At 37.7% G+C, this 18,379-nt stretch overlaps 1 long non-coding RNA gene across 3 annotated transcripts in view; it reads left to right on the top strand.

Annotated features, from left to right (window-relative positions):
• LOC137770643 (uncharacterized) overlaps window positions 1-17,713 on the top strand; it is a 417,676-nt gene extending 399,963 nt beyond the window's left edge. For 2 of the 3 annotated variants that reach the window (XR_011075203.1, XR_011075202.1), the window contains exon 5: window positions 9,718-9,966. This is a non-coding gene — a long non-coding RNA (uncharacterized lncRNA). Of the gene's footprint in view, window positions 1-9,717; window positions 9,967-17,627 lie in introns of those variants that run through there. The other variant, XR_011075204.1, reaches the window with a different exon arrangement.
• The last annotated feature ends 666 nt before the right edge of the window (window positions 17,714-18,379 follow it).

Below are 18,379 nucleotides of genomic sequence, written 5' to 3'. Positions count from 1 at the left end.
GCATTCATCCAGTCTTGTTGGTCGCTCTGGGCTCAACCTGTTGCCGTGCATTTCTAAAAGATGGAGAAATTGGGCTTTGGTGAGAGACCAAACTGGTCAAAAGTGCTTGAAACTGAATCTAGAGGGAAAGTGAGAATAAAAACAGCATGACAGATATCCCTACCTTTTGTTCTGTCCCTGCCAAACCATTACCCATTAACACAGATCTGGTCGTATCATCACCCTATTCCAGTCTTCTAGGGTTTCCTAATAACCATGGGAACAAAATTCAAAATCCTTAGCAGGACCTTCAGGGTAGTTTATTACCAAGTTTTAATCTATCAATCAATCACTTCAGTCCCATTTCTTGCCACTTTTCATCTTGCTCTATGTTTCAGCCACAGTGTAGTGACTTTTCCCTGAACAAAGAGGTTTTTTCCACACTCTTTCTTCTGTCTTGCATATGTACGTACTTAGTTGCAAATTGCCCTTCTACCGTCTTTTGCCGAAAAGCATCTCTACAACCTTCAAATCCCTTTAAATCTCAATGTAACCTTTCCTGGACACTTTCCTCAACACCTACAGCCAAAGAAGGGCTCCCTTCCATATGTTCTTTATACATATGTCTATTTAATGTTAATATATTTCTAGGGTAGGCTGGCTGGCTAGAAAATCTTGAGCAGGAGATGAACCTGCAGTCCACAGGTGGGATTTCTTTTTCTTTAGTGAAACTTCAGTTTAACTCTTAATGCTTTAGGCCAATTAATGAGTCCCACCAAAATTATTGAAGATAATTTACATCAGTTAAAGTCACGTAATTGTAGATGTTAGCCATATCTACAAAATATCTTTACAGCATCACCTAGTTTAGTGTTTAACTGAATAACTGAGTATTAGATCCTAGCCAAGTTGACCCACAAAACTAGTGAACACAGAAAAATATATTTATTGGTATCCCATTAGAAGCAAGTTTTCAAATATTTGGCTTTTTTGTTTGTTTACAGACTTCACTGAAGTATAGTTGCTGTACAATATTGTATGTCACAGGTATACAATATAGTGATTCACAATTTTTAAAGGTTATACTCCATTTATAGTTATTATAAAATATTGGCTCTATATTACACATGTTGTACAATATATCCTTGTAGTTTCTTTTATACCTAATAGTTTGTACCTCTTACCCCCCTACCCCTATATTGCCCCTCCTCCCTTCCCTCTCCCCACTGGTAACCACTAGTTTGTTCTCTATATCTGTGAGTGTGCTTCTTTTTCGTTATATTCACTAGTTTGTTGTATTTTTTAGATTCCACATATAAGTGATATCATACAATCTTTCTCTGTCTGACTTATTGCACTTAGCATAATGCCCTCCAAGTCCATCCATGTTGCTGCAAATGGCAAAATTTTCATTATTTTTTGTGGCTGAGTAGTATTCCATTGTGTGTGTGTGTGTGTGTATTTTACATCTTCCTTATACATTCATCTGTTGTTGGACACTTAGGTTGCTTTCATACCTTGGCAATTGTAAATAATGCTGCTATGAACACTGGGATGCATGTATTTTTTCAAAATAGTGTTTTTGTTTTTTTCAATATATACCCAGGAGTGGAATTGCTGGGTCATATGGTAGTTCTATTTTTAGTTTTTTGAGAAACGTCCATACTGTTTTCCAGAGGGGCTGCACCAATTTACATTCCCACCAACACTGTATGAGTGTTCCCTTTTCTCCACATTCTCGCCAACATTTGTTATTTGTGTTCTTTTTGATGATACCCATTCTGACAGGTGTGAGGTGCTGTCTCGTGGTTTGATTTGCATTTCCCTGATAATTAGTGATGTTCAGTATCTTTTCATATGCCTGTTGGCTATCTGCATGTTCTCTCTGGAAAATTTTCTATTCAGTTCTTCTTTCCATTTTTTAATCAAGTTTTTTTTGATGTTGTATGAGCTGTTTACATATGTTGGTTATTAATCCCTTATTGGTCACATTGTTTGCAAATATTTTCTCCCATTCAGTTGGTTTTATTTTTTTCAGTGGTTTCCTTTGTTGTGCAAAAGCTTTCAAATATAATTAGGTCCCATTTGCTTATTTTTGCTTTTATTTCCTTTACGTTAGGAGATGGATCAAAAAAATATTGCTGTGGTTTATGCAAAAGAGTGTTCTGCCTGTGTTTTCCTCTAGGAGTTTTATAGGATCTGGTCTTACAGTTAGTTAGGTCTTTAATCCATTTTGAGTTTATTTTTTTGTGGTGTTTGTTAGAGAATGCTTTAATTTCATTCTTTTACATATAGCTGTCCACTTTGCACCACTTATTGAAGAGACTGTCTTTTCTCCATTGCATATTCTTGCCTCCTTTGTCATAGGTTGACCATAAGTGTGTGGGTTTATCTCTGGGCTTTCTATCCTGCTCCATTGATCTATATTTCTGTTTTTGTGCGAGTACCATACTGTCTGTCTTGATTACTGTAACGTTGTAGTATAGTCTGAAGTTGGGTGCATGATTTCTCCAGCTCTGTTCTTCTTTCTCAAGATTCTTTTGGCTATTCAGGGTCTTTTGTGTTTCCATACAAATTTTAAAATTATTTGTTCTAGTTCTGTGAAAAATGCCATTGGTATATTGACAGAGATTGCATTGAATCTCTAGAGTGCCTTAGGGAGAATGGTGATTTTAATAGTACTAATGCTTCCAATCCAAGAACACAGTCTATCTTTCCATCTGCTTGTGTTGTCTTCAGTTTCTTTCATCAGTGTCTTACAGTTTTCCGAGTTTTCCGAGTACACATCTTTTGCCTCCTTAGGTAGGTTTATTCCTAGGTATTTTATTCTTTTTGATGCAATGGTAAATGGGATTGTCTCTCTCCTTAATTTCTCTTTCTGGTAGTTCTGACTGCTCTGGGCTGACTATGTGAGCAGTCTGGTAGGCTTGGTTGGCCCCTGGCCCAGTTGGTTGCAAGGCACTGCCTTGTGAAGATGCTGCTGGCTGGGGTCTAGTCATGAGGTGACTGGCTGCAGAACTCTAGGGGACCCCAGGGCTATGGTGGCTCACTGGTGGGCAGACTCAGGGTCCAGAAGACCCCAGGGCTGTTGCCCACCCCCTGGCGGGTGAAGCCAGGTCCTGTGGTTAGTGCTGGACTACTGACAGGTAGAGCCAGGTCCTAAAGTCTGGCTGCAGGGCCCAGGGATCCCAGAGCTGGTGTCAGATCACTGGTGAGGGGCGCTGATTCCTGACACAGTTGGGTATGGAGCCCAGGGTGTCCCAAAGCTTGTGTTGGCCTGCTAGTAGGCAGGGCCCAGCTCGTCCCAGGGTAGGGTCTGGCCTACTGTGGATGGGTTGGGTCTACATTCTGAGGGATTGTAGTTTTCTCGTGTCTGCCTCGTGGTGGGTGAGGCTGATCTAGAGGCACTAGCTTCCTGGAGAGCAGGGCTGGTGCCTGCCCACTGGTGGGTAGAGCTCAGTCTTGGTCCTCTGGTGGGCAAGGCTGTGTCTAGAGGCAGCCTGTCTGTTGACACATGGGGCTCTGTCCCCACCCAGTTAGTTGTTGTTTGGCCTGAGGTGTCCCCAGTACTAGTGCCTACAGGCTTTTGGGTGGGAACAGCTCTTGGTGCTAATGAGCTAGAAGGAGCATCCCACGATGCCAACAGCAGTGTCCACAAGGTAGAACACTCCCAAATATGACTGCCACCAGAGTCTATGTCCCCAGGGTGAGCCACAGCTGCCGTGCCCCCCCCCCCACCTCCCCCACAGATTAGCAGTTAGGTCTGGCCCAGGTTCCTATCAAATTACTCCTTTTGCCCTGGGTCCCAGTGCATCTGAGATTTTGTGTGCACTTCACCCTAGTGAAGTTTCTATTTCTCCCAGTCTTATGGGGGCTCTCAAAAAGTAAGCCCCACTTGTCTTCAAACCACATACTCTGGGGGCTCATCTTCCCAGTCCAGGACCCCTGGGCTGAGGAGCTTGATTTGGGGCTCAGAACTCACTCTTCTGGGAGAACCTCTGCAATATAATTATTCTCCAGTTTGTGGTCGCCAACCCAGGGGTATAGGATTTGATGATAGCACAAGTCCGCCCCTCCTACCCATTTCATTGTGGTTCCTTCTTTATGTCTTTAGTTGTAGAAGATCTTTTCTGGTAGGCTCCAGTCCTTTTCACTGATGGCTGTTCTGCAGATAGATAGTTGTGATTTTGATGTGAGAGGAGGTGAGCTCAGGGCCTTTTTACTCTGCCATCTTGGACAATCTTCTCAGATATTTGGAAGCAGCTGTAGCAGAAGGATCTAACTGTGGGATATAGAGCCAGTCAGTCATTAAATTTTTTTCCTTATTAGTCACATATATAGTAGCTATTAAATATCTAGAAATAATTTTAGGGATATATTCATTGCTTTTTATACTACAAGCCTTTAGGCATTTGCTTTCAAAACTAAATAGATGAAATTTCTGTTTTGTTGGAGAGTGAACAGAAACAGCTGCAAAGACCTGAAAGTAGGATTTTATGACTAAAATAAATGAGGTAAAGAAAAATATGCTTGTAACAAATGAAAAGATTGGAAATGTCTGTCAGTGGAGAAAGAGAGATACTATTATGAAGAACCAAAAGGAAATTCTAATGTAATACTAGACATAAAAAATATATATTTATTCACCAAAGAAGATATACAGATGGCAAATAAACATGAAAAGATGCTCCACAGTATATGTCATCAAGGAAATGCAAATTAAAACAACAGTGAGATAGTACTACACATCTATTAAAATAGCCAAAATCTAGAACACTGACAACACCAGATGCTGGCAAGGATGTGGAGAACAAGAACTCTCACTCATTGTTGATAGGAATGCAAAACAGTATGGAAAATAATATGGAAACTTAGGAGACAGTTTGGCAATTTCTTACAAACCTAAACATACTCTTAACCTTATGATTCAGCAGTCATGATCCTTAATATCAACCCAGATGAACTGAAAACTTACATCCACAAAAAGCATGAACATGGATGTTTATAGCAGCTTTATTCCAATGGCCAAAATTTGGAAGTAACCAAAATGTCCTTCAGTGGGTGAAGGGATAAATAACCTATCTAGGCAATGGAATAGTATTCTTTGCTAAAAAGAAATGAATGAGCTATCAAGCTATGGAAAGACATGGAGGAACCTAAATGCATATTACTAAGCAAAAGAGGCCCATCTGAAAAGGCTACATATTGTATGATTCCAAAACTATATGATATTTTGGAAAAGATAAAACTATGGGGAGAGTAAAAAGATCAGTGGTTGCCAGGGTTTGGTGGGAGAGATGGATAAGCAGAGCTCAGATGATTTTTAGGGCACAGTGAAAATATTCTGTATAATACTGGAGGACATTATGCTGAGTAAAGTAAGCCAGACACAGAAAGATACTTGTCGTACTATCTCACTTATGTATGGAATCTAAGGAAAAAAAAAAAAAAAGCTGAACTCACAGTAACAAAGAGAAGACTGATGGTTACCAAAGGCTTAGGGGTGGGGGAAAAGGAGAGATACTTATCAAAGGGCAAAAATTTTCAGTTATTAGATGAAAAAGGTCTAGAGATCTAATGCATAACACGATGACTGATGTTAATAATAATGTGTTGTAAACTTGAAATTTATAAAGAGGTAGACCTCAAGTATCCTCACCACACAGAGATATACAAACATGGGAATTATGTGCGATGATGGATATGTTAATTAGCTTGATTGTGGTAATAATTTCACAATGTATATGAATAGCAAACATATACTTTAAACATATATAATTGTCAATCATACTTCAATACATCTGGAAAAAATAGAATTCTGTATCCAGAAAAAATAATCTTCAAAGTAAAAGTAAATACATTTTTAGAGAAAATGAAATTGAGTTCATCAGCTTCAGACTTGCACTACAAGGAGTGCAAAAGGAAGTTCTTCAGCTGATTGATAGAAAATGATACAAGATGATACTTGGTTCCTCGAAAGGAAGTGAAAGTTATTGAGAATGATAACTATGGGGGTAAATATAAAAGTTCTTTTTCTTTCCTCTTAATTCCTTTAAAATGTATATGAATATTTAAAGCAAAACATATTGTTTTGCAGGTTGTATAATGTGTGTAGATGTAATGTTTATGAAAACTATAGGCTTAGGAATCAAAGGGACTTTTACAGTTGCAAATTTTCTAAAGTAGACTTTTTGAAAAAGAATGAATATTGTCATCCATAAAGCAATGACCAAAAAAATGACTTACAGCTAAGACCCAGCAATCCCAGTCCTAGTTATTTACCCAAAATAAATTAAAAGAAACATAACAGCACAGTCTGGAGAGCCCAGGTGTCAATCCATAGGAGAATGGATAAGCAAATTGATATTCGCACAATAGCATACTACTCAACAATAAAGTGGAAAGACTTACTCTTACTGCTTGTGCATGCATTGACTTGGCTAATCCACAGCACTATGCTAAGTGAAAGAGTCTTATACAAAGGATACATACTGCATGATTCTGTTTATATGATATTCTAGAACAAGCAAATCTAATTTTTGTCAGAAAAGAATATCAGAACAAAGTTTATCTCCAGAGTAGTAGGGATAGTGATTGACTGGAAAGGGGAAAAAGATAACTATCTGGGGTTATGGTAATATTCTATATCTTGATAGGAGCTTGGGTTACAACAGATGTATGCATTATCAAAACTCAACAAAAGTAAAGATTTGTGTATTTCATTGTATGTAAATTTTACATCCAAAGAAAATAACTAACTATCAAACAACTTTTGAACTCTATTAATGATGTGCATGGTGAAGTATTTAGAGGGAAATAATAAGGGTCTGCAATTTGCTTTAAAATGCCTTAAAAACAGGATGATATATGTAGTACAGAGGGATGGGTAGCTAGGTATGTAATGAATGCAAGTCTAGTAAAGGTTAATGATAGAATTTAGGTGATTTGTATACAGATGTTGACTGTATGGTTCTTTCAATTTGCTGCCTGACTGAAAATTTTTATAATAAATGGTGGGGAGAAATAAATGGATAAGCAAGCAATCAAATTTTTAGGGTTTGATTATTTAGCTATAGTTTCAGAAATGTGTTTTATTATTTATTTTAAAATATGGTACTGGGCCAAAGCAATCCTGAGAAATAAAAATGGAGCTGGAGGAATAGACTCCCTGACTTCAGACTATATTTCAAAGCTACAGTAATGTATGGTACTGGCACAAAAACAGAAATATAGATCAACGGAACAAGATAGAAAGCCCACAAATAACCCATGCACCTCTGATCAATTAATCTACAACAAAGGAGGCAAGACTACACAATGGAGAAAAGATCGTTTCTTCAATAAGTGGTGCTGGGAAAACTGGATAGCTATATGTAAAAGAATGAAATTAGAACATTCTCTAACACCATACACAAAAATAAACTCAAAATGGATTAAAGACCTAAATGTAAGGCCAAATACTATAAAACTCTTAGAGGAAAACACAGGCAGAACACTCTCTGACATAAATAGCAGCAAGATCTTTTTGGACCCACCTCCTAGAGTAATAAAAATAAAAACAAAAATAAATGGGATCTAATTAAACTTAAAAGCTTCTGCACAGCAAAGGAAACCATAAATAAAATGAAAAAACCCACAGAATGGGAGAAAACATTTGCAAACGAAGCAACCGACAAGGGATTAATCTCCAAAATATACAAACAGCTCATGCAGCTCTATATCAAAGCAAACAAACAACCCAATCAAAAAATGGGCAGAAGACCTAAACAGACATTTCTCCGAGGAAGACATACAGATGGCCAAAAAGCACATGAAAAGATATTGAACATGACTAATCATTAGAGAAATGCAAATCAAAACTACAATGAGGCATCACCTCACACCAGTTAGAATGGCCATCATCAAAAAGTCAACAAACAATAAATGCTGGAGAGAGGGTGGAGAAAAGAGAACCCTCCTACACTGTTGGTGGGAATGTCAACTGGTGCAGCCACTATGGAGAACAGTGTGGAGGTTCCTTAAATAACTAAAAATAGACTACCATATGATCCAATGATCCCACTCCTGGGCATATATCTGGAGAAAACCATAATTCTAAAAGATACATGCAGCACTCATGTTCATTGCAGCACTATTTACAATAGCCAAGACATGGAAGCAACCTAAATGTCCATCAACAGAGGAATGGATAAAGAAGATGTGGTACATATTTACAATGGAATATTTTTCAGCCATAAAAAAGAATGAAATAATGCCATTTGCAGCAACATGGACTGGCCTAGAGATTATCATGCTACCTGAAGTCAGACAGAGAAAGACAAATATCATGTTATCACTTATATGTGGAATCTTAAAAAAAATGATACAAATGAACTTACTTACAAAACAGAAACAGACTCACAGACTTCGAAAACAAAGGTATGGTTACCAAGGGGAAACGTGCGGGGGAGGGATAAATTAGGAGTTTGGGATTAACATATACACGCTACTATGTATGAAATAGATCATCAACAAGGACCTACTGTATAGCACAGGGAACTCTACTCAATATTCTGTAATAACCTATATGGGAAAAGAATCTGAAAAAGAATGGATATATATGTGTATAACCGAATTGCTTTGCTGTACACCTGAAACTAATACAACATTGTAAATCAACTGTACCCCAAAATAAAAATTAAATATGGTAGTAGGTACCATATTTTTCTACCAATAGTCATCCTACCAGGAAGAGATAAAGGAATCCAGAAGTGTTTTCGGACATACCTGAAGAATCAGCTTCTGCTTGGATGAAAGAACTCCTAAGGTCTGGCTTTGAGAACCAAATGTTTCTTTTAGTATGGAAGTAGATTAGGTTAACTTCTCTTTTTTTCAAAACCCCAGGGCTTGGAGCAGGTGGAGTGTGACTTTCAGTCTGAAACGGAGAAGTGCCTTCTTTATTCACCAGCCGTATCTGGAAGAATCAGTAACTTGATTGACGGAGCCCTTAATGACCTGGTGCTTTACGTTGCATAATAGTGCTGCAGGTGTCTTTCAAAAGGATGTTTCAGATAGGACAGTGAGCCCCCTTCCTTGGTAAATCATACTTCACCATACACAAATAAGTTCTTTGTTTGGCCTGGAGAGTGTGTTTAAAAATCTACCAGCTCCACTTGGACTTACAGCTGTCTCAGACAGTTCTATTTTTCTTTCTGATGACAGACACATTTATAACTGTTCTTCACCCAAAATCTTTCTTTTGCCTGAAATAAGGTAGTAGTTCTATAGTTCAAGAATTTCACTTTATTCTAAGAGATAAAGTTTATTTTCTAGCTTCTGTCCTGTTGATTTGAAAATTAGGCGATGGTGTCTCAAGTCCTGGATTTGATTTGGCTTGGAGAAATGTTGTGGTCTCCTGGAAATAGTGGTGATTATCTGGGAGGGATCTGAACTGAGCCCCTCTCTCTGTAGAATAAGAACAGAATATTCATGAACAGACTCTATACTGTACTGATGGTAATAATTTTAGACCCTTACTTGGGAACGAAAATTGAAAAAAGTTTGAAATGGATATTATAAGTCCTAGGAAGAAGGTAATTTCCTCCTTCACATCTACCTTCTCCTCCCCTTCTTACCTCGTTTCTTCCTTCTTTTCTTCCATCCCTTTCTCCTATTCTTCTTGTGCCAATAAACTATAGGATATGGATTGCTATATATAATATGTATTATATATAATATTTATATTACATCTTTTTATAGGTAGGCAGATGTCAATCTTGCTGATTTTCAAATAATGAATCATGAACACAGGAGGCTGGAACCATCACCATGAACACTGCTTGGGTACAGAATTAAAGAGGAATGTTGCAGAAAGATGAATGAGAGTCTTCACCCCAGAGGCAATACCGTTATGGACAAATTCTTTTTTGAAAATTGTATTGGCTTGTTTGTTTAGATCCTATCTTCTTCCCCCAAATAATTGGATGTACCTTAGAATATAACATACATATACCATAATATTCTCAAAATAGGAATAAAAATCATGGAGAGAGAAGTAAATACAGGTATAAAAATACTAGTAAAATATACTTATTATAATAAAATATTACAGTTAATTGTGCACTTCTTATAAGCTAATGCAAAAAAAATGAGTCGCATACTCCTTTTTAACAGGATAAAGCAAACTAGCTCTTTAGTAAAGAAAACCTTTGCCTGTGCTAAATTTTTAAAGAAATTTAATATATTCATACTATGCGTGAATATTTATGGTACTCTTTAGTTTTAAAAGCTCTCTTCTTTTTTTTCCCCACTAATACAAGTATATAAGTATTTTTGTCTCATTTTACAGAAGAATAGATTGAAGCTCAGAGAAATATGTTTTGGTAACCAGTAAATTACAGAGTGGGAATTCCAGCCTATATCTTTTAACTCCAAATCTTGTGTTCTTTTCACATCACCATGTCAGAGACATTGGCCACAATAATGGATGCTGTTTTCAACAGTACATTTATTGAAGATGCAGGAATGGAGATAGCATATGACCATTTCCTGTTTGACCCTTGGTTAAAAGCTGAGGGCATAGAGGTTAAAGCAAAATTCATTGAGTGACTTGCTGTTTTGGGTAATTTACTGAAGTCTAGGTACTCTGCTTTTCAATAATTCAAATTTATGTGAGTTTAGGACTTCAGAATAACTGAAGGAATTGAGGCAAGATGTACTCCTCAGACTAACAATCTCACTATTATTTTCTTGATTGGAAATTGTGTCAATCAGGGTCCCTGCAGGAAAGAGATGGCACCACTCAAACTGGGTAATTGAAGTTGAATGAAAGGACTCTTTACAAAGGAGTGGGCAGAATTTAGGGAAATCAACATGGAGCAGTGCAGGACTTCCAGAGAGGAACCAGTCAAGGAATAGCACCCCTACAGGAAGGGAGCTAGAGGAACAAATTCTTTGATCAATTCACCCATCTCCTGCTGGGACTCCCATTGAACGACCTCAACAGAAAGCTAGAGGACGTGGGAGCCCTTTGATACATTCCATATAGGTCAGTGTTCAGAGGCAAAGAGCAGGGTGGAGAACGGTGGAGGGTGAATCTGGAGGTGCACACAAGCATGAAAATGGGTGGACGTTGGTATAGGAACGAGTTCTCTGGAAGAAGCAAACAGAACAGAAATTTGGTAAATGCTGATCAGAGAAAGACCTATCTATCTGCTCTCAATCACAGCTGGGATGGTTTTCATATAGATTAAGTTAAAAAAGGGAAAAAAGAAAAACATTTCTTGAACACCAGTATATTCCATGTACTGTGTAGGTCACTTTCTATAGGTCTGCTCATTTACTTCTTGCAATAATAACATTGGATATAATCATCACCGTTACATATGTGGGAAATTAAGGCTCAGAGAGGCTAAGAAATTTATACTATAAAACAGCCAGTAAATAACAAATCTGAGATTCCAATGCAGCATTTTCTAACATCGAATCTTGGCCTTTCTTCAGTTTTGCAATTTTCCTGCCCACTTTATATGTCACCACAGGAAAGCCATAACACTTCTGCACTGAAGCAGGAGCTTAATGTTTCTGAAGAAGCAGTTTTGGATTACTTATATATACAAACCAGGGTTCAATCAAGACCAAAATTACCGCTCAAGAGTATGGTAGAGCGTATTTAAATTTGGAAACTTCAAAGACAATAACTAGTCATATGCCTTCCCCGTAATGATAGCTGCCATTTACTGAATATTTAAAATATAGGCTATTCACTTTCTATGCATTAAATTAATTCATCCTCATATCAATCATATAGAGAGAAAATTTGAAAGTGAAGAATAGAAGGAGAATGAACAAAGTAAAAGCGTTAGGGACAGAAGCTAGACTTCTCTGAATAAACCTTGTCCCTACAATTATAAAGCAAAATAAAATAATGAAAAAAACCTTTAAATTCCCCCAAAACAGAAGAAAAAAACTTTCAATTTGATATAAATTTGTGGGCACAGCCCAATAGAGAGGAACATTTTCAAGTGATTTAAAACAGAGTAGTTTATCTGTACATCTTTAGAGGGATGTACCCCCAGGACAAAACTGCCCAAAACTGTAAAAAGAAATTCTGAAACTGTTTGGTGTAATAAAATTATGAGTAATAATATTGATATTGTTATTCTGAAACTATTATACATACAATGTATTTTGTATACATAATTAATATGATATAATACAGTAAAGTAATATCACTTGAACATAATCACTGTCATTAGGACCTAAGATTTTTAGTATAGTAGAAAAAGAAATATGCATATAAAATCAAAGAATTTAAATAAAACCTCTATATTATCACTGGAAATGGAAATATCAGTACATATTTATAACATATAGCACTGTACACTTAAAAGACTTAAAAATAATATAACAAACTGGTACCAAGAAACACCACCAGCATACACATTGTTATCTGAATATCTTTTCCTATTAGAGGAGACAGATTGGAGAAATGACAGATTCTATCTATGACAGAAAATGTACAAGATGAGCTTAAAACACTTTATTATACCAGAAAGTAAAGAAACTATTGGGGCCATGCCAAAAGGACTCAGGAGGCAATGTAAAGAGACTCCCACTGGACCAAGATGAAACATTTTATGCATCTAAAGGTATAATGAAATTTATGGGTTAAAACACATCAAAAATGTGAAAAATCAATGATAACGTGACATTTAAAAAGAAAAAAACACAAATGGGACCTAATTAAACTTAAAAGCAAAGGAAATGATGGACAAAGCAAAAAAGACAATCTACAGAATGAAAGAAAATATCTGCAAATGATATGACGGATAAGAGGTTAATAGCCAAAATACGTAAATAGCTCCTACAACTCACTATCCAAAAAAAAAAAAAAAACCCAATTAAAAAATGGGCAGAAGACCTGAATAGACAGTTTTACAAAGAAGACATACAATGACCAACAGGCACATGAAAAGATGCTCAACACTGCTAATCATCAGAGAAACGCAAATCAAAACCACAATGAGATATCACCTCACACCTGTCAAGAGTGGCAATCATCAAAAAGACCACAATTAACAAATGTTGATGAAAATGTAGAGAAAAGGTAACCCTCATATTATGTTGGTGGGTATGTAAACTGGTGGATCACTATGGAAAACAGTATGAAGTTTCCTCAAAAGACTAAAAATAGAGCTACCATATGATTCAGCAATTCCACTCCTGGGTATATATCAGAAGAAAATGAAAACACTACTTCGAAAAGTTACATGCATCCCAATGTTCATAGCAGCATTATTTATAATAGCCAAGATATGGAAGCAACCTAAGTGTCCATCAACAGATAAATGGGTAAAGAAGATGTGAGATATATATATTTATACACACACACACACACACACACACACACACACACACACACGCACACACTGGAATATTACTCAGCCATAAAAAAGAATGAAGCACTGCCATTTGCAACAACATGGATGGACCTAGAGAGTATTACGCTTAGTGAAATAAGTCAGACAGAGAAAGACAAATACTCTATCACTTATACATGGAATCTAAAAAATAAAAACAAATGTATATAACAAAACAGAAACAGACTCACAAATACAGGAACAGACTAGTGGTTGCCAGTAGGGAGAGGGAAGGGGGAGTATGGGATTAAGAGGTACAAACTACTGTGTATAAAATAGATAAACAACAAGGATATATTGTACAGCACAGGGAAATATAGCCATTATTTTGTAATAACTTTAAATGGAGTATAATCTACCAAAACATTGACCCGGGATGTTGTACACCTAAAACTAATATAATATTTTAAACCAACTATACTTCAATTAAAAAAGAAGGGAAAAAAGTCAGTGACAAACTTGAAGTATGCTAAAGAACGAATTTTCAATTTTCTTCTGAAAGCTGGTAATTAGAGAAAGAATCAAATGTCCTACCTGCTTTTCCTATACAACCTCAGGATAACCAAATACCTGAGGTTTATTTTTATAAAAGTATCCCAGCTAACAAATAACAGAGAAAGAATTAGAAGATTACCATTTTTGCAAACCTCGAATAAAATAGTGGATCTAGGTAACTATAATCAATGGCTATTAACATCACACAAAGAGAGGAAAGCGGACACCATGTGCCTCCTGTTGGAATTATGAAATACATTCTAGGAAGTATTTTTTTGCCAAAGCATTGACATACATAAGTCAAATCAAGCTTCTGGATATAACTATCAGTTTATGGGAAATACAGTGGTAGAAGAACATGTTAAATATTACCATAGAGTTGGCAATCAACAAAATCCAGAATGTGAGAAATACTACAGAACATCACTAATAACTCGATCTCTTCACGAATAAATTGTAAGGAAAACAAAAGAGGGAGGAGAAGCTATAGTTTAAAAAAGATCTGAGAAATCCATAAAAATGTAATGTGTGGATATTGTTTGGATCTTGATTAAAAAAAAAAGCAAACTTTAAAAACAAACTTATGAGATAATTAGGAATATTTGACACTGGATTTTTTATATTAAATTACTACAAGTATTTATGTAGATGAATGATATTATAGTTATGTTCTTCAAAAGAATCCTTACTTTTAGGGATACTTACTTAACTAAAGAAATAAGATGTCTGTGATTTGGTTCAAAATAATAAAGGGGTTTGGGGGTTGGAGTTATGTGGGAGGGTTGACAGAACAGAAGTTACTCTTAATTGTTATTTGTTGAAGATGGGAAATGGGTATGTGGGGGGTAGATTTCATTATATTTCTCTTTACATATATATTTGGACTGTTACACAATAAGGTTTTAAAAATGTGTTTCAACAGATGGGATTGCCAAATTCCACATGTGAAGGGTTCAGAGATTTATATAATTTAAGAAAATTGTTTTAAATTAAAAACAAAGAGCTCATCCAGTCATCAATTTAAAACTGTTCTTCCACAAATCCTTTTACATGTAATGGGTATGAATCTTGGTCTATAAACTCTGGTATGTAAGAGAAAGAACTTCTTCAAAAATTTTCCTGAAACTCAATTTAGGTTCTATTTAAAGATCCAAAGAGTGGAAATATGTGGAAATCTAATTTCAGTCAATTGAGGATTACCCCCTATTTTTCCCTGGGGTGCGTCCAAATTCAGGGGACTTACCATATTGCTATGGTCTGGGATTAAGGGGTATCTGGTCCTCAGTGTCATTTGTCCACGCTGACATCTGTGGAAACATCTATCATGCCATCTGATCCTTGATCTTCAGTACATGCAGATCACCGGGAATCATCCCTTTTCCAATCCTCAAGGCTCCTTCAGGCCTGGCTTTTTCTAGTTGATAATTTGGTCTCCCTCTCAGATGCAAAGGAATCATTGTGACTCCACCAGGCTGTGGTATAGAGAATTTTTGTGAGGTTCTCCCAGCCCTGTCTGCCTGAATACACAGCACAGCTACTCCTTCTTTGGGGTCTTGCCTCTCCCAAGGACTCTACCCTGAAAGGAAGCACGCATCTCCTGTGCTCTTGCATTCCACAGATTTTCTGGGGTTTCGTATCATTCCTTCCACCACTGGCCCTCAGTCCCACACGTGGTCAGTGAAGTCAGGGGGCAGGATGTCTTCCAGGCACCTACTAATGTCGACTGCACCTACCTTTCCCTTCACTTTCTTCTCTTTCCCATCTCAAGAACACCATTCTAGTCTCAGAAGCAGGAAGCCTTGTTTGTATTTTTTAATCTGCTCTGAGTCATTTCTATTTCCCTGAGAGCTAGGCATTTGAAATTCAAAGACCAAAATGAGACTCTTATATCCTTTCTGAAACAACCCCTTCCCAATGGGAATGAATGGGCTGCCTAAGTGTAGAGCTAGGCAAGGGAAGGGAAGGTAATAATAATACTAACATATTTTTGAAAATAGTAACAGCAACAAACATTAAGTGGCAAGCACTATTCTTGTATTCTAATAATTCTAAGTATTAATTCATTGGCTCCTCCTAACAACCCTATGAATTACTATTACCTCCATGATGTAGATCATGAAACCGAGGCACAGAGAGGTTAAATTACCTGCCCAAGGTTGCACAGGTAGTAAGTGGTAGCACTGGAATTCCAATCCAGGCAGTCTGGCTCCAGATCTGTGCTCTTTAAACCATTAAGAAAGATAGGCTGGAAAAAAAAAAAAGACCCAATACATTTGAAAATGCTAGTTGAGGTCTTTTTTGCATGTGTATTCCGTTTTTGTAAATCATCCAAAATATGAAACCAGCTGCCTCTTTATCATTTTCTTTTCTTCATCCACATACAGTGTAGATAATGTGGAGAAAGAAGGAAACTTCATATTTACTGCAGTCTCACAGATACATCTCACTAGAGCCCTGGAATTTACATGATTAAATTTCCATTTTATTTTAGACGAGGACACTAAACTTTAGGTTAACTAATGTTCTGATGGACCCACAGTGAGGACGTGGGAGTGCTGTGATATAAACCCAAGCCCACCCAACCGACCAAGGTCATGCTTATTCTCTGACCACACCAAAGAGCTGAACTGCGTTTTGACCTGAAATTGAAGGTGGACAGTTGCAAGGCCCCTACGAGCATCTGACCCTGCCAGGGGAGAGGAGATTCAGGCCGTGGGCCTGTCAAACAGATACCTTTTCACCAGCTGGGACTCTGCTTGCCTTTACACAGCATTAATGAAAAGGCTAGGGGAGTAACAGATGGAACACACTTGAACCTTCCAATCAGGGTTCTTCGATCCCCTTCGGCTCCTCTCCGCAGCCGTACATCATCTGCATTAAAAAGCCCCGTGGATCTTTCTCAGCTGCTTCCCGTCAGCCCACATAACGTCCTTTCCGGCACTCCTCTGGGAGAGTCCCATGTCCTCCTGTAATAGCAGACTGAGGAGGGTGCAGATAATTAGAACTTAAATTGTCAACTCAGACTCTCAAGTCAGTCACACAGAAAATGCGCCAGCTTGACATACGAGGCAGTCTCATTTTATGGAAATAAATGATCTAAACTGCTTAGTTTTGGGCAAAAGTTGATAGCGTATTTTATGTGTCCCAATCACTCATTTTTACGGGAGCAGAAGCAATCTCATTGATTAAGATGAATACTTCGGAGCCAACATCAGCGAACTCGACTTGGGTTGTTCGTGGAGTCCCATTCATTTAACTTTGGCTTTTCTTCTCTTCCCCTCACACTCCATCAGAAATGATACATTTAATTCAAAAAGGTGTTTGTAGATGTAAATGTATTTAGGAATAAAGTTGCTCAGGTATATAAACGCTGTGGTCTCTGTAAAAAATAAATTGTTATTGAGACACGACTGTATATGGCAAACTTGTTATCGGAATTCTAAATTGCTGCACAGAAAACACACACACCCAGACACACACACCTTGACTAAGGTTAAACTGTTCTCCTCCCCTTCTTGTCATAATAACTTAACATAATGATAGTGCTGTCATTATAAATATTTGGAGGTTTTCTGCATCTTGATAATTGATGATTCTGAATGTTGGAGAATGATTTTTAAATCAGCGCAAGTGTCGTGTTCAAAGTGTTTCCTTGGATTTTGAGAATGAAAACCGGAACCATCTTGCATTTCTTAGGAAATGAGCAGGAAGCAGGAGAGAGGCAAATACACCCAGCGCTCTGTTATTTCCTAGGTCTTCCTCCGGTAAATTGAAAACGGTACCTCCCCTCTGTGAATCTACCACCCTCCACATGCTTGGCCCGAATGCCATACACCTGCTCAGCGTCAGCCGAAACCCACCGGAGCATATGGCAGCTCACATATTGCCTCGTCCCAGGATGGATTGGGAACGCTGGTCACCTAGGCTCTGTTTTCAAGTGGTGTGAAAGCAGCTGTGGGAAGCCCAGAGGATGACAGGCTTTCACTGCGCTTCTTACCAGTGGGAAAGAAGAGCGAGGGGAACAGAAGGGAGATGTTTTCAGATACCCAGCAGCTCTGACTTGACTGTTCTGTAAAAGAACACACCGCACACTGGCTTTCCCCACTGTGAGCAGATGCATTAGAAGGGAAACCTTGATTTTTTTTTTTTAAACTGCTTGTCGATGGTAGTAGGCAGAATTACGGCCCCGAAAGAGATCCAACTTCGAATCCCCTGACCCTGTGACTATGTTATCTTACGTGGCAAAGCAGAATTAGATAGCAGATGGACTTAAGGTTGCTAATCATCTGCCTTGCAAATAGGGAGATTATTCTGGAGAAACTGGGTGGGCCCAGTGTAATCACAGGGGTCCTTAAATGAGGAAAAGGAGGCAGGAAATGTCAGAGTAATAGTATGTGAGGACTTGACCTGCTGTTGCTGGTTTTGAAGATGGAGGAAGAGGTCCGCTAGACAAGGAATGTGGGCAGCCTCTAGAAGCTGCAAAGGGCAAGAAACAGATCTCCCCT

This window comes from Eschrichtius robustus, chromosome 10, assembly GCF_028021215.1.
Source record: "Eschrichtius robustus isolate mEscRob2 chromosome 10, mEscRob2.pri, whole genome shotgun sequence".
Lineage (NCBI taxonomy): Eukaryota > Metazoa > Chordata > Mammalia > Artiodactyla > Eschrichtiidae > Eschrichtius > Eschrichtius robustus.
This window is presented reverse-complemented; position numbering and strand designations above follow the sequence as displayed.